The sequence below is a fragment of the Prionailurus viverrinus genome, chromosome A3 (genome assembly GCF_022837055.1).
Source record: "Prionailurus viverrinus isolate Anna chromosome A3, UM_Priviv_1.0, whole genome shotgun sequence".
Taxonomy (NCBI): Eukaryota; Metazoa; Chordata; class Mammalia; order Carnivora; family Felidae; genus Prionailurus; species Prionailurus viverrinus.
The window spans coordinates 85,513,603-85,536,704 of NC_062563.1; the positions used below are offsets into that span (position 1 = coordinate 85,513,603).

At 39.1% G+C, this 23,102-nt stretch overlaps 1 long non-coding RNA gene across 1 annotated transcript in view; it reads right to left on the minus strand.

Moving 5' to 3' along the window:
- The window catches only part of LOC125162732 (uncharacterized), a 524,310-nt gene that overhangs the window by 151,366 nt on the left and 349,842 nt on the right, over positions 1-23,102 (minus strand). The gene's annotated exons all lie outside the window — the stretch shown is intronic.

The window sequence follows — 23,102 nt, forward strand, 5'->3', positions numbered from 1 at the left end:
TTTTCTATTCTATTCCATTGATCTGTGTGTCTGTTTTTGTGCCAGTACCATACTGTCTTGATAATTACAGTTTTGTAATATAATTTGAAGTCCAGACTTGTGAAGCTTCCAGCTTTGCTTTTCTTTTTCAAGATTGTCTTGGCTATTTGGGATCTTTTGTGGTTCCATACAAATTTTAGGATTGTTTTTCTAGCTCTATGAAAAATGCTGGTAGTATTTTGATAGGGGTTGCATTAAATGTGTAGATTGTTTCTGGGTAATATAGACATTTTAATAATATTTGTTCTTCCAATCCATGAGCAAGGAATGTTTTTCCATTTGTTTGTGTCTTCTTAAATTTCTTTCATAAGTGTTTTATAGTTTTCAGAGAACAGATCTTTTACCTCTTTGGTTGTTTATTCCTAGGCATCTTATGGTTTTTGGTGCAACTGTAAACGGGATCAATTCCTTGATTTCCCTTTCTGCTGCTTCATTACTGGTGTATAGAAATGCAACAGATTTCTGTACATTGACTTTATATCCTGTCACTTCACTGAATTCGTGTATCACTTCTAGCAATTTTTTGGTGGAGTCTGTATTTTCTACTTAGATTATTGTGTTGTTTGCAAATAACGAAAGTTTAACTTCTACCTTGCCAATATGGATGCCTTTTATTGTCTGATTGCTGAGGCTAGGACTTCTAGTACTATGTTGAATACAAGTGGTAAGGGGGGACATCCTTGTTATCCTTGCTCTTAATCACTATATTATAATAAAAAGATTGTAAAAATTAGAGAAGCAAATAAAGAATGTAAAAAGTTACTTATAGAGGCTGCAATTCCTACATGGATTTAACTTGTAAACCAAAGAAAAGTAATTATCCATATAATCTAAAGCTTCTATTCCTTTATACTTGTGTTTGGGTTAATATTATTATTATAATTAATTATTATTATTAAATGTTTATTTATTTTGAGAGAGAACACATGAGTGGAGTTGGGACACAGAGAGAGGGAGAGAGAATCCCAAGCAGGGCTGCGATGACAGCACAGAGCCCAACATGGGGCTTGATTTCATGAACTGTGAGATCATGACCTGAGACAAAATCAAGAGTCTGATGCTCAACAGACTGAGCCACCCAGGTGCCCCTTATTATTTTTATTTTTTAAGAGAGAGCACGCACATGTATGAGTGGGGGAGAGGGGCAGAGGAAGAGAAAGAGAATCTTAAACAGGCTCCACACTCAGTGCAGAGCTGGATCTCAGGACTATGAAATCATGACCTGAGAGCCAAACTCAAGAGACTAATGCTTAACCTACCGAGCCACCCAGGCGCCCCTGTTTGTGCTATTATTCTGTTGATTTAGAAAGAACACACAGGGAACAGACTGAAGAATAATCCTGGGCCAGTGTGAGGTACTCCTGGTGTTAGATTACTCCAAATAAGCCAAATGGAGGCCCAAGTCCTACTTGCAAATGTAAGTTCTGATCTTCAGTCTAAAAGTGTTGCCTTTATACACTACAGAGATTTGCACCGAGAGGTGCCACAACATTGTGGTTAAGATGTTGAGCTCTGGAGCCCCATCTAGCAGTGAACTCAGAAAGTATTGAGGGGAACCTGAGTGGCTCAGTCGGTTGAGCATCCGACTTCAGGGCTCAGGTCATGATCTTGCCGTTTGTGAGTTCAAGCCCCACGTCAGGCTCTATGCTGACAGCTCAGAGCCTGGAGCCTGTTTCAGATTCTGTGTCTCCCTCTCTCTGCCCCTCCATCACTTGTTCTCTCTCTCTCTCTCTCTCTCTCTCTCTCTTTTTCCCAAAATTAAAATAAAACATTAGAAAAAAAAAAAGAAAGTATTGAAAGTATTGAGTATGAATCCTGGCTCTCCTGGAAGAGTACTTTGGCCAAGTTCCTCAGTCACACCAACTATTGCCTTCTTATCTGAGCAACAGGGAGAAAAACGGCACTTAACTAATGGATTTGTTTTGAGGGTTAAATGAGATAACACATTTAAAGATAACACTTAACCTTGGCATGTAGTAACACTCAAAAAACTGCTCATGGTATTTTGTAATGCTACTCCATACTAGTCAATAGTGTCTCTCAACTAGCTGTATGCCTAAACGGTGGGTTTCTCTATTTTTGCTTTACTGTATCTACCTTTCTGCTTATACTTACAGTGCTCAATAAATACATATTGACAGCCTGATTGGCAAGGAGAGCAAATGCTCTCTACATATAAAATTCTGAAAATGACAGCAAGTGAGTGGATTGCCATTTGGTCTTTTGATCATTCTATTCAGATTTGTGTGATCAGATTCCTTCCCTTTTACAAATAAGAGGAATAATTTCAGGAAGCCTCAGACATCCTCATATAAGGTTAAATATTTAAAACAGAGCTGTGCATGAGCCTTGAAAATATCCAGGCAAACACATGTTGAAAACCTTTTACAAAGCCCTCTGTAGCACAATGAGCCAAGGGTGGCCCGAGAACCCCTGCAGCTGCACATCAGGGTACACGCACCCATGTGTCAGGGGCCGTCTATCTTGAGCACAGCTTACAGGCCTCTTCTCAGGAATGAGGTCACCCCACCGCCCAGATGGGCAGACAGGCTGTAGAATGAGATATGTCTGGGTGCAGATGTGGGAAGAATTGGGACTAACAACCATAATGGAAACAGGAAATGAAAGTTAGGTCAGCCCAATTGCACAGTTGTTGAAAAAGCAAAACTTAGACATGTGGAAAAATTTTCATGCTCCATAATGTTTACCACCAATCAGCCAACTTTACCGATAGGTTAGGCTGTCACTATGGAAAAAAAAAAAAACCCAACCTCTCAAGGGTGTCCGTGAGACCCCTTCCCCACCAGGCTTCTTAAATTCCTTCCTGTGTTTCAACATATCACTAGATCTAAAGGATCATCCTATTCAAATGCTTTAATGGCAAAACTGTATTTTTTCCCTACTGTTTAGAGCCATTATAATGAACCTTGCAAGGCTTTTGAAAATTGGAGGGCCTTACTGGTATAGAAAACAGGAAAAAATATGAATTTAATGATAATAAGAGAACATGCCCGTTCCCTTACAGTACACACAGATATGAATGTTCATAGTATGCGTGCATCCACAAGCGCACCCATACACATACATGAGTCCAAACACATACATTTAGTGCTTCTGAGCTTTATATGAGAAGTTATTTGGGGAACATTGTTGCTGGGTCTCTGGGGTAGGAGAGCAGTGAGTCATTAATCTCTCAAGATGCTTAGCTTATGCTTGCTGCTGTGTTGTTACTAACCTGACCCTCCAAGAGCACTTCCAAGGCTATCTGCTGACCTGAAAACTTGGTTTGAACACTGTCTGCCACTCTGCCCTTGACCTCACATGGACAGTGATGTCTTTTTGGCTTATGATAAAAATCATGCACAGCTAACACAGGCAGTCTGACAAAATCACCAGCTCCACGCCCTGCTAATTTTTCTAAAACTATGTATGATGCTCTACTATTTCTAAAAGTCAAAAGATTTTACTCTTTAACATACACCAGCATATTTAAAAGTTGGGAAGCATCCTACACAAAACCTTTTCTAATTCTGCAAACTCTCTGTGATCATTCTATTTTCTCAAAGCCTCAGAGTCTATGTGCCATATCACTTAATTATAAAATATCTTAAACAATTCTCTCATTGTTTCACTTATATTAGGCTTGCTTTCCAAAACGAAGTGGGCCCAGAAAGAGTCAACACTCAGGAAAAATGCTTCGGGAAAAAGTTCTTTTTTTTTCTTTGCTATTTAAAGCAAGAGCAGGAAAGAGCGCAGAGCCTGCTGAGCTGATGAGCTGGCAATCCATTAATGTATATCAGAACTGAGTACAATTCCCCAGATTTTATCTTATCTATCAAAGAGAAAGATGTTTAGACTAGAAAGAAGAGTATGGACAAACTTAGGTGAGAAAAACTAGAGCCTAATTCAAGAGTCAAATATAAAACTAACAAGCTAACGAGAATGAATTTAAATTCCATAGCTCAGAAGACATGCACCCAAGATAAAATTATTGAACTCTTTAGAAAACCACAATGCAGAGAGGAGATCTTGGAAAAAAAGAAAACTAAAGCATTTATCTGGCTGCAAATTCAATACAGTCCATTCATTCAATAATTTATTCATTAACAAATTATGTGTCAGGGGCGCCTGGGTGGCTCAGTCGGTTAAGCGTCCGACTTCAGCTCAGGTCATGATCTCACAGTTTGTGAGTTCGAGCCCCGCATCGGGCTCTGTGCTGACAGCTCAGAGCCTGGAGCCTGCTTCGGGTTCTGCGTCTCCTCCTGTCTCTGCCCCTCCCATGCTCATGCTCTGTCTCTCTCTCTGTCTCTCAATAATAAAAAAAACATTAAAAAAATTAAAAAATAAAACAAATTATGTGTCAGGAACATACTAGTCTCAGGAACTACCCAGTATGTGTCTGGAATTATTTTAGGCCCCTTTAATGAAAAACAACAACAACAACAACAAGAAGACAGGTGAAACTTCCGCTCTGATGGAGCCAGCATTCTAGTGGTAGAAACAGAAATTACACAAATAAATAAACAAACATGTAATGGCAACCGGTGATAAGTGCCAGGAAGAAAAATAAAGCAGAATAAGGAAAACAGAATGTGACTGTGGGGAGATGTTAAGGGTTCTGTTTTATATGGAGTAGTCAAGTATGGACTTTCTGAGGAGGTGACATTCAGCAGAAATGAATTAAGGGAATAAACCATAAGGAACATTCCAGGTATAGGAGACAGCATCTGCAAGAGTCTTGAGTAAGGAAGGAGCTCAGTGTGTTCAAGAGACAGAAAAAATTGCCCAGGTGGCTTGAAGCAGAGGGAGGTGAAGAGCAGGGTGGGACAGGTAGGCAGATCAGGCAGGATCTTGTGACCCCCAATAAAGAAGACTAGATTTTGTCTGAGTTTGAATTGGAGGATCCTGAAGAGTTCTGAGTAGGGAAATATCAGAATGCTATCTATAATTTACGAAGATTTCTCTGTCTTCACACAGACATTCTCTGTGTGAAGAATATAATAAATAGGAGCCCAGAGAGGAAACCCTAAGACAAGTTAAGAGGCTCTCTCATCAGCACAGAAGAGAGATGGAGGTGAGTGGAGTGGTAGTGGTAGAGGGGGTGATACCATTGGCAGGAATGGCAGGTGGGACATAGCAATGGGTTGCTCAAGGGGAAGGAGTCAAGAATGATAACCAGGTGTTGGCTAGAGCTGAGTAATTTGTGGGGCTGTTTATTAAGAGGAGGAAAATTGGTGGAGAAGTAGAATTAGGAGGATGGTAGAGCATCAAAAATTACATGGGAAGTGAGATTACTAATTATGTAATCCAATTGTTAAAAATAACTAATGGGGGGCACCTGGGTGGCTCAGTCCATTAAGTGTCTGACTCTTAGCTTCAGCTCAGGTCATGATCTCACGGTTCATAAGATCGAGCCCCACATTGGGCTCTGCACTGTGAGCATGGAGCCTGCTTGGGATTCTCTCTCTCTCTTTCTCTTTGCCTCTCCCCACTCATGTGCACACACACCCTCTCTCACTCTCTCAAAATAAATAAATATTTAAAAAATAATAATAACTAATAGGAACTTTGACTATATTGATGGAAATGTAGTATTCCGATCAAATGACACAATACATTCTTCCTACTGTTTACTGTTTGTACCACATCATAACCAGTCTGTTCAGTACTAAACTCTACATGTTGAGAGGGATGCTGACAAAAGTCCACATTCAGAGGATAGAGTCTGAGAAGGAGAAAGGGCTGACATGACAGATACCTGAGGAAACTGGGGAGGCTAGAAGTAAAAAAAATCCAGGTGTTCTCTGGGTTGCTTCTCTCTGAGGGCATTGGGCGAGGATCTGTTCCATGTCTGTCTGGTGGTCTCAGATGTTCCTTGGTTTATCTATGGCATTCTCCCTGTATCTTCACTTCGCCCTGCCTCAGTAAGCATGTGTCTCTTCATATAGCACTCTTTATATAAGGACAGCAGTCATACTGAATTAGGCTCCCATCCTACTCCAGTATGACCTCATCTTAACTAATTAACTGTAACTAGACCAGAAAAGCCATCACTAAGAAAGGTGAATATAGCACATAGTGGTTGTTTCTCAAACATTAAAAGAAACTGAACTTATCCCATGACTACAAAAGGCAAATGAGTAGAGGAGGGTAGAAGACACCAGGAGAGAGCCTTCAGGAAGGAAGGGCTTTCTATCAATTAGAAAGCTGTTTCAAAAGAGACTTGTCAAGAATTCATCAGAGAAGCACATCAGATAGGAAGTTGGACCAGATGATACCTAAGTGCCTTCCATCATGAAGATTCTGTGACTCTAGATATAAACTTTCTTATTTTTTAATTTTTTTAATTTTTGGAAAGTTTTATTTATTTTGAGTGAGACAGAGACAGCATGAGTGGAGGAGGGGCAGAGAGAGAGGGAGTGAGAGAATCCTAAGGAGGCTCCAAGCTGCCTGCATGGAGCCCAATGCAAGGCTTAAACTCATGAAACAGCAAGATCATGACCTGAGCCTAAATCATCAGTTGGATGCTTAACCAACTGAGCCACCCAGGCACCCCTAGATATAAACTCTTTCTGTTTAGAAACCATTATAACTTTATTGTTCAAGTCTCCAATAGTAGAGGCTCAAAATATACTTAAAAACTCAACTTTTTTGACTTGGCATTCGGTCTAGCCAATGAAACTTTTAAAATACTTGTTATTATTTTTTTAGTATTTGTTTCTTTTGTAGGGGTGCTGATGAGATATTTGTTCTCTGCAATAAAAAGCTTGGATCAACTCTTCTAATTAATAACAGACTAAGACTCATAGTAACCATGGACAGCACAGAGCCCTACGAAGTAAGTTGGTACATCTCTCTTACCCCTAAAAAGACCGGATAGAGAGATAGCCAGACAGGAGTGAGAAGAGGAGAGACATTCCAGTTAGATACAACTGCCAGTGATGTAGAACAACTGTCTTTCAAATGATTGTTGTAAGAATAAAATGAGGTTGCCCATGTATATATAAAGCACCTAGCAAGTGCCTGGGCCCCAATAAATGGATACTCTTGTTTTATCACTATAATTATTCATAAATATTAAATCATTTCTATATGTTGCACTGTATGATCTTTGGTTTAAGAGTCTCTAAGAAGATGGGGTAAGGCCTTTTCAGGGCTTTCCTTTCACAGTATTTAGAGCATTGTGCCGAGGCTCCCTGTTGGATCATCTATAAAATGAGAGGATGTGATGACCTTTAGATCCTTCCAGCTCTCACAGCCAAAGTTTCTATGAGATTTACCACCATGGAGAATACTCCCAAACATGTGCTAAGACTCCAAAATTGGAATTAATAAAAAATTTTGGTAAAACTTGTTGAATATGATATGACCATGTGGAAATAACTTTTCTTCATACTAGTTAGAAAATATCATAAAAAATACAACATTTATAAAAGCACAAATCCATAAAATCCTTAAGACAATACTTAGCAAGACATGCATGAGACCTATGTAAAGAAAATGTCAAATAGTTCCTGAAAAATATAAACTAATTATTTAATAACTGGAGACATAACATTTTCAGATGGCAAAATTAAATGTTCTTAATCATGTTAATTATTGACAAATCGAGTTGTTTGTTTAAAGCATATCCAATAAAACCCCCAATAGTATTTTTCTCTCTTCTAGCATGCTTGACAAAAAAAGTTTCAGAAATTCATATGAAAGAATGTATTTATTTAAGGATGGCTAAACATATTTGAAAGAGAAAAAAAATTAGAAAAGACTGGGTACAATACCGTAGACTTTATACCTTGGTACATGCACAAACTAAGTTCTAAATATACTCAAAAGCTAAATGTAAAGTTCACACCTTAAAAACAAGGGGGGAAAACTGAAATGGGTGAATATCTCATCTCTCTAGTAGGGAAATACTTGAAAGCTAGAGAGCAAGCAGGAAGGAAGGGAGGAAAGCAGGAAAGGGAAGGGATGGAGGGAGGGAGGGAGGAAGAAAGAGGAAGGGAGGGAGGGAGGATGGAAGGGAGGGAGGTAGAACCCATAGGAATGTTGATTATTTAACTACATAAAGGTTTGCATTGTTTGTCAATTAAAATATTATTAGCTAAATTAAAATGCGTCATCAACTAGAAGAATATTTGCAAGAATATGGCAAAGGTTTACTATTCAAAATATAAAAAGCTTATATAAAGCTTATCTTAGTCCAGGTGTCCAAGACACAGACTATAAGACAGGATTAAAAGTGGGAGGATTTTATTAGGTGTACTTGTTTCCTGGGGCTGCCGTAACAAAATACCACAAACTGGTGGCCTAAATGGGAATTTATTGTCTCACAGATCTGGTGGCTGGATGTCAGAAATCCAGGTGTCCTTTGGGTTGGGTCTCTCTGAGGGCAGTGGGGGAGGATCTGCTCCATGCCTGTCCTGTCCCATAGCTTCTGGTGGTCTCAGGTGTTCCTTGGCTTATCGATGGCATTCTCTCTGTGTCTTCACTTTGCCCTCCCTCTGCAAGCATGTGTCTTTTCATACCATGTTCTTTATATAAGGACAGCAGTCATACTGGATTAGGGGCCCATCTGGCTCCAGTAAGACCTCATCTTACCTAGTTACATCTGCAACAACTCTATTTATGAATAAGGTCACATTCTGAGGTACTGAGGGGTAGGACTGCAACATATGGATTTGGAGGGACACAACGCAACCTATAACATTATGAGAACTGCCTGTGTGAAAGGCAATAAGGAGGGAGCTAGGTAAGCTGAGAGAGCTATAAGAGATAGGGAGAGAGGTTGTAGACGGCCTGATAGTTTAAGGAAAGGACAGAAAGCCACAGGAAAGTCCTTGAGACAAAATCAGCCAACAAAGAAGTTCTGTGTCTCCTATGAATGGTTCTGCTTTAGCATCCCCACCACACTCGGTCAGTAGGGAACAATCCATAAGTGGTGTGGCCCCAGTATATACAGGGTAGTGGATTTCAAAGTGCTGTACTTGGGGTCCTCAGTCAGTGATGCTCCTGTAGTAGGAGTTCTGAGAGGCACCTTCTCATGACTGCCACGATACCATCATAGATAAATGAATAAAGAAACTATGGAAAGTTCAGCTTCACTGGAAGTCACAAAAGTGCAATGTAAGACAGTACTATTTTTTTCTTTTTTAATAGATTTTTTTTGTAAAGTTTATTAATTTTGAGAGTGTGTGCATGAGCATGTGCCCAAGCAGGGGAGGAGCACAGAGAGAGAGAGAGAATCCCCAAATCCCCAAATCCCAAGCAGGCTCCACCAGCTGTCAGCCAGAGAGTAGAAAGGGGTTGGGGGGGGGGGCGGGGCGGGGCGTGCTAGATCTCACAAACCACGAGATCATGACCTGAGCCAAAATCAAGAGTGGGATAACACTTAACTGAGTCACCTAGGCACCCCCCTTTTTAAAATTATCAAAGTAAGAGGGTTTCTTTTTATCATGCTAGTAACATGATCAATAAGCTATTATTAATGTAAATTGGTACAACCATTCCAGAATACAATTTGGTAAAAATGCATCTTTTAAAATAACCATGTGCTTTTACCTAGTCATTCCTTATTTAGAAATCTATCCTGCTCAGAAATGCATGCAAAGATGTGTGCACAAAAATGATTACTATAGTATTTATAGTCATAAAAATAGATGCAATCAAAAAGAAAGGTTTAATCCCAAGAAAATGTAAAGACAATGTTGATGCATTTACTCAATGGGATAAGACGGAAACTATCAAAATTACACCTTTGAAGAAGATTCTAATGTTAGAGGACAACCCTTATGATAAAATGTTAAGTTAATGAAGATCATTTGTATTTTCACATGTAATTTGAATGCAACTATGTTAAAAATATGGGCATAGAACAAAATAACTGGAAGGAAGCATGTCAACATTTTAACAGTGATTATTCCTGGGTGTGGGGAGATTTTGCATGATGGCATTCTTTGCATTCTTCTTTTTTCTTCTATTTTTCAAAATGAGCATTTAAACCAGCCATTTATTTATATTAAAATGGCAGCTCTACCACAGGAGGAAAAGAGATAAAAATAAGCCAGTGGACGTTACAGTGATAATGACAGAATTGAAAGAATTAGAACCTCCTATTTTCTCATGATATGGGGGGGAAATGGAAGAGGAAATACAATAGATAATGAAATGCACCGGTGAGATTTCCTACTAAGCATTGCAATCCTTATTCACCATGGGCAAAGAGGACCACAGTTTAGCTAAAGCAACTGGCTTGACTCCATTCTCTAAAACTATCTCCCACTTAACATCTAAACTACACTTGATCTTAGCCAAGAGGCCAAGAAGCGATTACATCTAAACTAAAAAGAAGTAGCAATCCTCTTTCAATAAATCACTCTAGATCCTAGAAAACAAGCATCCTCTCACTAGAGAAAAATGCCTAAATGCACTGTGACAGACCCCAAGGCGTCATTCCCTTTCAGTCACCTGGGGCTCACTCGGTTATGTGATATGATATCCACCTGCTCTCTCACTTCCCTTCTGCTCAGGAAGAGATGGAAACACTGGGCCACAAACTATTGCTTAGATGTCACCTCCTTCCCAATCCCTTCTCTTCTAGCCTCATATCTACCTTCAAACAAAGCCACATTTCTCCTCCTTCAAAGGAAATCATAACACCAGTCAGGTCTACAGTGGATAAAGAGCACATCTACTTGGCTTAGTGACCTTACTTCTCAGCGGTTGGTTAGCTATTGCCATAGTCTGAATAACCTGGCCTGCCAGTCAACAAGTTCAAGGAAGATGCTGTATTTTGCAACTCAGACAAATGGACAGTGAAAACTTTTTTCTTTCTTTCCTTCCCCCAACCAAGAAGAGGATCATTAGAAACAGAACTTCCTTGCAAAATGTCCAGTCTAATTGTTAACGTAAATTGTTCAGAGGACTTTTTATCCATTTGACATGGAAGAAACTAATTTATGTTCATTTGTGGAGAAGAGGGAGTGGAAAGAAAATGGGAAATTCACCATCCCATGAACAATAGCTTGTGAACAAGCTTTAAAACTCTTGTACTGTTATGGTGGCTTGCCTCTGAAACTCCATTTCCAAATGCCTCCTGACCACATTACTCACATGATTTCCCACCACATCCTTCCAACTCATTCTAGTTTGTCAAGACATCTCTTCTTTTAAGCTCTCCCCTCTCCCTGGAGTGTCATTTCATTGTTCCTTGGATTTGATAATAGTGCCTTAGTTTGTGCCATCAACCTTTTTCCCTGGGAGGCAGTCGGCACATTTTAGCAGACTTTACAGCATTAAAGAAAAAGGGAAGAAAAAAAAAACCTTCCTAATGTCTGTTCTGAATTTGTTTGTGTTCTATTCTGTGTGTATCCCTCCTTTGTTCTGTCCTCTGTGTCAGATGGAAAGCAATCACCCTGCCTGAAATGTATCTATAGCCAAGGCTCCATGTAAATTACAGAGAGAGATGACAAATTTCATGGCCTGGTTATGGTAAAAATGGGAAATTTCACAGTTTGTCATGGATTAATAGAAAGGGAAAACAAACACAAATGAAGTCATCCCAATTGTTAGAAATAATTCCAGAGTGACTATTTGATGAATTTAAACAATGGGATGGAATGCAGGCCGTTCAACACGTAACCCATGATTTTAAATTTAATAAAGGACCTTGTAGTTTTATACTCAAACATCCTCATGCTGAAGTTTGAATTCAAACACAGTTGCACATCAGCCTGAGCTCATAATGAGCAAGCCCCAAAATCCAAAAACCTACGTTTACTCTCCTTCACAGAAAATAATAAGCATCCATGAAATGTTTTCATGATGAACCATGGACTGCAGATTTTTAGGGTCATTGGTGACATCATGATAGATGAGGAGATTTATCTACATGTTTGGAAATGTTACACAGCTCAGTCGATCCACCTGGAAAGTATCTTTAAAAGATTAAGGAACTGAGCCCATCTTCATAGTTCATGCTCTTTAGTTCTAGTTTCAACTTCATTCCCTCTCTTTGCTCATTCTCAGTTACCACTGCGACCTTGTGAAAAACGTGTTGACCAGAGCTTCATTCACCATGGGATTCTGAGAAGGGTCTTAGGAAAGAATTGGGTAATCCATCATCATCTCTTTAAACTCAGATTCTGTAGCCTGAGCTTCAGGCCTGGCATTCCTGCGGCTTTGGTAACTGTTTCTCCACATTGTCTAAAATCCCTCAAAAGAATTCCTCATTGTTTCAGAACCTGAGCAGCATTTTTGCACTGTACCTCATTTTTGTATGTGTTTGGTGTATGGGACATGTATTTCTTGTGTTTTTCTATAGCATTTATGTCTAGGGTCTGAACAAAGTAAATACCAAGGTTACAGAAATGCATACAGTCAAAAAATTCGTTAAAGGTAATATTTTCAGGTTACTTGATACTTGTCAATCCAATCAAATTGACCATAAAAATTTAGTCGGAATAAACCTCTTAACCACTTTGGATTATTCAACAAAATGAAGACCTCTAAAAAGAATGTAAATGCTAATAACACTTGTATAGGTAAATAAAGGTAGAAAAAATATTAAATGGTGACATTTGATGCCTTCAAGCACTAAAGATTTAGAAACTGTCCAAAATGCTAAGGTGGAACAGGCACAGGATGTTCTGAAGGGTTTATGTTGTACAAATACCATTTGAATTCCCTAATAAAAAAGCCATCGTACCTTTTTCATCACTGCATCTTAATGGACTACTATACCTAAAGCAATCACATTTGGTGTATCATCAGCTTTGAAAATCATGACTAACTCATCCGGAAACTGGACATGAACAAGGAAAAGTGAAATACTAATGCCTTTCTTTTTACTTTATTGGGAGATTTTCAAGAAAATGGAACAGAACACAAGCAAAATAACTTTAGCCTCACCTTCAATCCCTTCACTGTTTACATAGTCTGTGTCTCACTATATCACCTTCTTTGTATGTCACCTTGCAATGTTCCTGAGCGTATGTCTTACCTATGCAACTAGACTGTAAGTTCCTTTAGGGTAGAGTCTTCCCCTTATTTTAACCTATCTTGGGAGCAATGAGAATAACTCAGGGCCATAAGTTGTAACTGGCTTGAGAGACACTCCTAAGGACCACATCAAGGCCATCAGCTGCACAGCTTGCCAATTTAACTGTAGTCATTTGCAACAGGTCTTCCTAAATCATTGCTAAGGACGCAAGCCTCCAGAGCTCCATGGAATATCACCACTTAATATTCCCAGCACTGCCATAGAAAACAGTTTCATATGCAAATATAGCCACTCAGCTTTCTGATCATAGAAGCTTCACATTAAGGAAAGGCTGCTAGAACATCTGGTGTCCCATCAAGTTCCAAATATCACCATCAGTAAAGAGTGAGCTTGACTTGGAGAGCGAGGATAAAGGCAGTAGCTTCTGGCTGAGCCCCCATTCCATATTGCTGATGGAATCTGAAGAGTGTAGTCATTTGCTCTAAGTCTGTGACAAATGATATAGGTTGTGGCAGATAAGGAAGAACTTAAATCTGAACCTGTTTTAAGGCCACAGAGACTTATGTTTAATAGTGCTCTATTGTCTTCATCCCCATTCCTTTTCAAGAAAACTCTGCAATTTTCTGCAGAGAAGAGTAAACTGGGGGACCAGCTTGGGGGGGGGGGAGGGTAGGGCAATACCACTGAGCCATTCTAGAGTGAGGAATTTACTTCCAAAAATAGAGATTGGGCAAAGAGGTTGAGAGTTGAGTGCAAAGTTGAAGTCTAAAGAACCGAAAGCAGTGCTGAAACAGTAAGTAAAGCCAAGGGGACTGGAAACAAAACTGAAAAGCAGAAATTCAGAGCTAGAAGGTGAAAAGAATCAAAAAGTGATAAATCTAATACCAATGGGCTATAATCTAAACAATGGCCATTTTTGTTTGCCTGCTCTCATATACCAGTTTAAGTCAGATGCTTAGATAAGCCAGAAAATTTCAAGAACAAAGGAAGAAATGTACATTGCACCTACTCTTTATGTTTCTTTCATCTCATAGAAAAAAATGAGAGGGCTTCCTAAACTTATCCAGTGGAAAATTCAGACCCAATTTGAGTATTCTTGAATCAAGACACTGGCTCCTTTGTCCTTTCTTCTTAGTCCTTTCCAGTGCCTCAGGTTTAGGAATTGGCATTGGCCTTCTTTGCCCACATTCTTGGGATCCCCATTTTGGCTTCTGTGGAAGCAAGAGAAGCAGGGCTTGGTCTTAGTAGGCTGGGTGCAGGTGGAAGTGGTAAAAATGTAGTTGATCCTCTTCAGTGAGAGTTATTAGGATTGAGAGGTGACCCATGCAGGCTGAAGAAAGAGCCAGAGTTCTTTTACAAAGTTTCTTCCTTTTCTGCCTGATACCTGTCAGGTGCATCTCATCTCAGACAGCAGGCTGTAGGTCTTCCTAACTCACCTAAAATATCTCCAGGTATCCTGTTGCCAGAGCCATGGTAGCAATCAGATTACAAGTTAATGGTTAATGGTTAACAAATGGCAGGATAATGGTGGCAGTCAGATTGCTGGTTAAATTAACTTAAGCCTAGTAATGCAAACTTGGGTTTGCCACTCACTAGCTCTGGGTCTTTGAGTAATTCTTTAAGGCTAAATTTCCCAGTTTATCAAATGGGTCTTCTTCAAGATGTATTTATTAGGTCTGCAACACTGGCTGTGATGATGATGATGATGATGATGATGATGATGATGATGATGATACCTATCAGCTACTTAACCCCAAAACAGTTAATTTTCTACTGGTGTAGGTCAACCAGCTCTGCTCCAGGCAAGACTCAGGGATTCAGGTGGTTCTGACTGAAGCCCCGTTAATTCCTCGGCCTCTGCCCAAGAAAAGAGGGAAGAAGAGAGAAGAGAATCTCATGGAGATATCAGAGGCCAGGAATCTATTTACACCCAATGACCAAAACCTGTCCCACAGCTCCACCTACATTCAAGAAGGCTACATTCAGGAAGAAGAAGGGAAACACATTGGTGACCTTGATGAGCACTGCTAAGATCTGCCCTAGCCACTGTGGAGGCAGTTTATCTAGTTATTGGCAGTGGGTTTGTGAAACGGGGCATGGAGCATCCTGAACACTGAAAACCAGGAAATGAATCAAAGAACCAAGAGATATAAGCGGAGATTAAGAGAGAACATCTTTGCAGATAGGGAGATGACAAAGGATGAATAAAGCTATTTCAGTGGGCCTGCTCATCGCCCCTCTGCTTCCCTGGATAAAAGAGTCCAGGGACTCTTAGTCCAATCCTAGCTAATATGACATGAAGCCAGATGTCTTTGTAAAGTCTCTTTTTCAAAGGCTGCAGAGATCACTGTAAGTTGGTATAGCCAGGAAAGGCTTCAAAGCAAGTGAAGAACTTGTCTACATTTTCAAATAGACAAAGAACTAAACAATTGATACAAAGAGAAGAAGTTCATATTTTGCTCGCTATGTTTGCCTGATCGTCACCAAGCAAGACAATGAAAATTAAAGAAGGGGAGGTCACTAACATTTTTGGCCATAGGGTGACATAGTATTAATGAAAACAGTAACATTCTACCTCCTTTATTCAAAACAACTTAAAAATGTGATATGCAAATTATTTTTCAAAAATGATAGCCTTTCGGCTCTAAGTTCTTCTGAACATGATAGTACAGGCCTTGCATTTGCAGGTAAAGAGAGAGTTGCACGTGGAAAATTTTCAAAGACCATTCCTGATCTGCTTACAGAACTGCCTAAGAGTCCTATGATACAGGTGACTTCTGTTTTAACTGAATAAAGAAAGGGAGGAAAGTAAGTAGGAAAGACTGGACCCAGAAAAAAGAAATACTCAGAAAGTGATCAATAGTTCTGTGTACTGTCTTCTAGGGTACAGGGAAAATAAGTCCAGGGATTTACCACCAAGTTTAGATAAAGTCTTGTAGCCTGAGAAGTTTTCATGGCAAAGCCTCAGTGCTCTGTCCCCTAAAAATACTCTCTGTATGTTATAAAAAGGAAATAGAACAAAATTATAGTTCGTGCACCTACAGATCTTCTTCATTCAAGTGACTTCTTCTCAATTCTTAGAAGCCTATAGACGAATGAAAATGTAATTCTGTTATGTAGCACCTGATAACAGGAGAAATATGGAGAGGCTGATATATACATAATACCCAGTTGTTATATTTATTATATTTTACTTCAATTAGCTTTTCTCTTAATGTTAGAACATGATCATAGGTAATGGAATTTAATTAACTTTTACAGGTCCATTCCAACAAATAATGTATCCTATTTTTAATGCATTTCTAAGAGCAGAAGCGTTTACCTTTCTCTGTGATATAAATTATCCACAACGAAAACAACTTATTTTCTCTAAAACTATTTCTTCCTCCTGAAGCTCCTAGGTCTTTTAATGTTTCCTCCCATTCTAGACATTTATCATTTGTTTCTCAGCCCCACAGCCTGCGCTTCTATACTCTGCTCTGTATTACTAGGGCTGGGGTGCTACAAACTACATTTCCCAGACACCTTTGCCTGCTGACTTCTTGTTAGGTTCAGCCAAGTGGAGGAACTGCTGGAGGAAAGACAGAAGCAGTGTTTTTTCTCTCCTTCTGATTTCAACAGCAAAGCAGTTGCTAAGAGTGTCTGGCGGTATGGTGGCAGCATGTGTAGAAGAACTACAGCCTCTTGCACCCTAGAACGGGCAGCCCTTTGTACATGGTTCTTGTTACAGCTGAGGCAACTCCTCACTGGTAGTTCGGCAGTGGCAGGTCTAGGCTCCTGGGCTCCAGTCCAAGGGCACCAATAGCTCCTCCGTTTTCCGTTAGTCCAAATTTACAACCTTGAGGTCATTCGTGACCATTCTGCCTCTGTATTACAGCTTGTCAATCATCTTTTTCTTCACAAGACGTCTCATACAAATATTTTCTTTCTTTTCTGTTTCATCTACACTGCCCTGGCCCACTCCCCACCTAGTTCTTGGGCCACTGCCCTACTCTCCCAGACACTAAAACTTGGGAGAGCTGAGTTTAAATTTCAGTTCTTCCACTTACTTGCTGTGTGGCTTTGGACAAGTTACTTGACTCCTATAAAACTCAGTTTCCTCATCTGTAATAATAGTAAACAAAAATTGGTAACAGTTATTGAGCACCTGTAATATACTTGGGGTTTTGCTAAACACTTTATATGCATCCTCTATTTAATACTTTTATTACTATCAGCTGCGTATTATTCTCCTTCTCATTTTTGCAGCTAAGGAAAAAAAACACAAGATTTAGAAGAGTTAGGAAATTTGCTGGAGGTCTCACTGCTAATAAATGGAGGAGGTGGGAGTTAAACTCAGGTATCTCTAACTTCAAAGGCCATACTCTTCAGCTTATTTAAGTGATGATCATAATATAAATATTGCAAGGTTACTGCGATGATTCAATGAGAAATATACAGCCCTGATAGGGCCAACATGTAGTAAGCATTCAACGAATATTAGATATTATATCATAAAAGTGCTATAATAGTCTTTATATTTTACACAACATTACATGTGTGAATCAATGGCCCAAAATATTCTGCTTTGTTATCTTCACCCAGATAATTGGGTGTTTTATTCCCCACAGAAACATATATGAGAGTTAATGGGAAGACAGAATTTGCTTATAGTAAGTTCTGTGGACAGACCCACACTACCATTAAATATACCCTCATATTTCCTTATGTATTAAGTTCTTCATGCCTAAATATATCCTTTTCTTTTGGTGTAGGCATAGTCTTAGTTGACACTTGATAATAAAAATTTAGACCTGAATCTTTAATTTGAGTATTTGATATTAGAAGAACAGTAAGACAAATGGAAAATCCAACTGCCAGGAAGGAGGACATGGCCCAGGAAGATAAGGAACAGACCAATTATAGAGAAAAGGGGGAAAATCCTGAAGGCAAATCCCATGCAGGCCTAGAGTTAGAACACATATCCAGTGAGTTATGCTTCAAAATACAGTCACTGTATCTTTTCAGGTAGTTTAGCTTTCTGTTTTGCTGAACTGCTGGCTTCACTTGCTCTAATAAGAATATTTTATACCCAAAGGTCAACAATTAATAACTAGCAACCCAAATAAAGCTTCTTCATTATCTTTTATCATCACTTTTTAAAACTTCTGGAGAATCCATCACCTTATCCTCAAATGATTTTGTTCATTTTTAAAGCAACCTGTCTTCCCTTTTCATTAGTGGGTAATTATAATTAGTTCCTCAGTAGTCATTGTAGTGTAGTAAAAAGAGGAGTGGACAGGTGGCAAGAGACCTGAAGTCTGATGGTGACTCTGATGCTAAATACCTTTGTGAACTTTCTGGGCATTCATTTTCTCATTTGTACAATGAGACCTGCAGTTCCATCTCGGGCAGGAATTTTATGATTCTAATTAAGAATGATTTTCCATTCTGATTCATTGCGATGAATTGAAGCACACCCAAAGAATGAATTTGGCTGCATTCCAAAATGCTGCCTCTGGGAACTCTAATCTTAACAATTTCACAGAAAATTCAGTTGGCCAAACACTCGCTGAACAACTACTGTGTGTGCAATTGCTTAATGTTCTGGAGGATACAGGTCCTAGTACCAGCCCCCAGAGATCTTCTAGTCTAATTGGCGAGGCAAGACACACACACGCCAAAAAAGAAGATGTAAGTACATGGTGGAATAGCACATGAATCTGTATCAAAAGTGCCAAGAAGGCAACATAGCATAGAACAATCAGTGACAAAGAAAAGAATATGGGCCACTTAACGGGAGACTTCAAAGGCAAGTTGGACCAAAGCAGAGTGTGGGAAAAGAATAAAAAGATGAGACAGAAAATAGTTTGGTCAGAGAGTGAAACTTGAACGCCAGTATAAGGAAACTTGACTTCACTGACTACATAATGAGGAAGTATTATGAGGTTTTACAAAGAAAATAATAATTTCTTTTTTTGTAAATTTCTATTCTACTCTATTTTAGAGAAAGAGTTGGGGAGAGGGGCAGAGGGAGAGAGAGAGACAATCTTAAGCAGGCTCCACACTTAGCATAGAGCATGACAAGGGGCTTAATCCCACGACCCTGGGATCATGACCTGAGCCAAAATAAAGAGTTGGATGCTCAACTGACTGAGCTACCCAGGTTCCCTGAAAATGATAATTTCTAAAGAGTCATGCTGAATTTCGAAATTGTGTTATTTTTCATGACATACATATTTCTCACACATCTGAATGAACTGCTGAATCTTTAGAATTTAGTCTTCATCTCATCTAAATTGGACAGGTTGGACAATGAACCTGACAGGGTTGGGCAGGTTCTCAGAATCTGCAAGAGCATCATTTCAAACCTATATGTCAAACTTACACACATTCCTTTAAGAGCCATCTGCAACAATTAAAATACTTTTAATTTAATGTGAATAAAGATCAAAACTAGTAGCTAGTGCCAAAGTAAAAGCATCAAAGAGTTCGTCTCTAAAACTTTCTCTTTCTTCTCATTTATTTGTTTTAATGTTTATTTATTTTTCAGAGACAGGAAGAGCATGAGTGGGGAAGGGGCAGAGACAAAAGAAGACACAGCATCTGAAGCAGGCTCCAGGCTCTGAGCTGTCAGCACAGAGCCCAATGCAGGGCTCGAACCCACGAACTGTGAGATCATGAGCTGAGCCAATGTTGGACGCTTAACCAGCTGAGCCACCCAGGCGCCCCTCATTTATTTTTTTAACTAGATCTCATTTCATAAGGGGCTACTGAAGATTCACACATCTCTCATACCTCTATACATGTGTTGCCTATTCATTTCTACAGTTTTACAGTAAAGTTAAAACTGTGTCTTCATCCCAAGAAAGCACTCGATTATAGAGGATGACCATCCCAACCACTTGGGTGGCTGATGGGATATTTCCTTGTTTTGTCATATTTAAAAGAACAAAACAAAAAGCTTCCAGCATTCACCACCGAGAGTTGGAGAGAGAAGAAATCTCTATCTATTAGCATGAAACTTTGCTGTTTTCTCTACTGAATTAACTCCAATCATCTTCAAGAAAGAACATTTCAATACATTTTTCTGACAGGTAGGAAATTAACTACATACCAGAAGCTATTGAATTCAACTTTAACAGTATCAATAAACATTTCTGATTAAATTATGAAATTGATTTTATAATTTTGACCATTATGTTTTTACATCAATATCATCATATGACAGTAAATGTAGTTACTGCTTCCTTATTGATCTCAGACATAGCACTCTAAAGTACTCATTTGACTATATTACAAAATCAAACTTGATTTCCTGTAGTACTGCAGTAACTTCAGGTCATAATCTAGTCTGAAGAATCAAAATAGATGAATTATTCAGTTATTAAAAGATATATTTTTCCTTGGAGGAAAAGGAACACTTTGGCCAAGCCATCCTTAATGGTTTTGTTATAGGATATTTCTCCATGTGGGATTACCTTGTGTGGGTCTCATATAAATATACTATCACCTCCTGCTTGTACGTTATCAATCACATTTCTGGTGGATAACATAAACACCACTTGAAGAAAAAGAAATGTTTATCTTTCCTACATAGGAATGCAACAAAAATGCAATGTTTCCATGACTTTAAAACCTGTATCTTGGTCTCAGCAGCCTATCCCATCAGAATAATACTAATACATTAAGCCACTCTATTTCCCAGGAGAGCTACAGGTCTCATGTGTCTTTCAATAGATTAATTTTAAAAGCAAACCAAAAACTGATGCTCTGAGTGTGTGGCAGAGTGGACACGAAGCTGTGAGTGCTCATCTTAGCGGCCCCGCATCCCTGGGGAAGTCCACATAAAGACATTTCATGCTTGTCAAAATTCCCCAAAGAATTGATTTTCAAATTATAGAATAGGGAAACTACTCAAATTGTCTTGTCTACTACTCCATTAGGTATATAGGAGAGCAGGCCTACAGTAATTAAGGGAAACACTGAAGGACACATAGATGGTTCATAACAGACTAGGACTAGACCCAACTTTCTTGTCTCCCAGCCCAAATCTTTTTTTTTTTTAATCCTTGATTATAATGTTTGAAGTAGCCCATGAAGTTAAGAGTTAAAATGTCAAACCCAAGGTAAATTACATCCACCCCACAACCAAACAAATCAGTCCATGTTAGAGACATTCTTAGACTAGACTTCTGGGATACTACTTTGGGTTTTTTGTGTGGTTTTGGTTTGGCTGTGGTTTTGGTTTTGGTTTTGGTTCAGAACCTGAACATAATCTCTCCTCTCCAGTCCTCAAAGCCACTGGAAGAAACAGATTGTAGATCTGTATAAAGAACACAGAGAGTAGGTAAGTGCAAAGACAAAGGTCAGTGATTAAAAGGAGAAAGCCCGGTTTCCACCAGAGGTTCCAACTTGCTCTGTTTCTCTTACTTGGATTACTGGCCTTCTAAAAACCAGTTAAATGTGCTCCACTCAAATTCATTTTTCACACTGGTTCTTAATGATCTTTCTAAAATACTAACCTGATTATGCTATTCCCTTGCCCTCAAGTAAAAATTCATTTCCTCAGCATGACATACAGTCATTGATAAAAAGTACCTACTGTTCTCCAGCCAAGCGTCCCAGTACCAGCCCCACCTCATACTTTGTCCTCCAGCCACACTGACTTCCTTGTGGGTGCCCAGACACCCAGAGCTCATTCACCTCTAGCTCTTCACCCACAGGGTTCTAGTCACTGAGGATGATAGTTCTTCATTGTATTCTTCATAGAACAAATTCTGAGTGAAGTTTCAGTTCTCAGCCCAACTGTTATCTTTCCAAAAAGTCCTCCTTACCTTCCCAGTCAGGGTCTGGTATTTCTCTTCTTGGTTCAAGAGCACCCTGTGTTTATCCTGGTTATAAATTTGTAAGCTACTGATAGTTTGTTATGGTCCATACAACTTAGGTTTTGTGATCACCTTATCCAAAGGGACAGAGAGAGAGAAACAAAGAGGAGGATGGAGAGAAAGAAAGAAAGAAAGAAAGAAAGAAAGAAAGAAAGAAAGAAAGAGAAAGGAATTTGTCATAGGCTATTATTAAACAGTAAATGATAATTAATTGATAAAATTCAATAGGTGAATGAGTTAGTGAGGTGATGTTAGCTGTTTTAAATAGCCCAAAGGAGTATTTACAAGTATCCACAGATTGTATTCCAAGCCCTGTCTGCTCAGGCATCCTTTAAGTAACTTAGCACTATGAAAACTCTATTTTGGCTATAGGTGAAGGACATTCAGCATGGGTTTCTTTAGAATGAAAGTAGCTCTAGTGATGACAGAGGAAGGTATGGCTCCTCAAACATCATGACTATCACAGTGTCCTTCTTTGCTGGTTACTATACCGAAGTCCATCCAAGGATAGGATAAGGTAGATTAGGCTTTAATGGAGCCAGGTTTACATTAGCAGCAACCACAAGCAACCTGAAGATGTTTATACCCTTAACCTTGTTCAGAAGAGAAGTTTCATTCTTACAAAAAATAATCATTGGTATTATCCCTAGGTATCAGAGCTTGAATTCAACTTGGAAAGCAACAGGCTTTTTCTTTTCCTTCCACCTTAGCTGTTTTCTGACTTTTGACGTTCTAAAAGTTTTAAACAAACTGTTCATTTAAACTTCACAACGCCAAAGCATAAGAGACTCTTAAAAACTGAGAACAAACTGAGGGTTGATGGGGGGTGGGAGGGAGGGGAGGGTGGGTGATGGGTACTGAGGAGGGCACCTTTTGGGATGAGCACTGGGTGTTGTATGGAAACCAATTTGACAATAAACTTCATATATTGAAAAAAATGCAAAAAAAATTAAAAAAAATAAACTTCACAACAAATTTTTCTCCACTACTAACACTTTAGGCCCAGCTTTACATATTAAAATAACATAACGGGTCAAATACTCCTTTTACCTGTCTCTATGATGTTCCCATGGAGAGCAGGCAATAAACAGTTTGAGTTTGGGGACATTGGAAACTCATTCTGGAGAGTAAGCCAACATTGCTCAGCACAACATCTCCTCAAACAAACTTTACGAGATCTAAAATGGACACACTAAGAA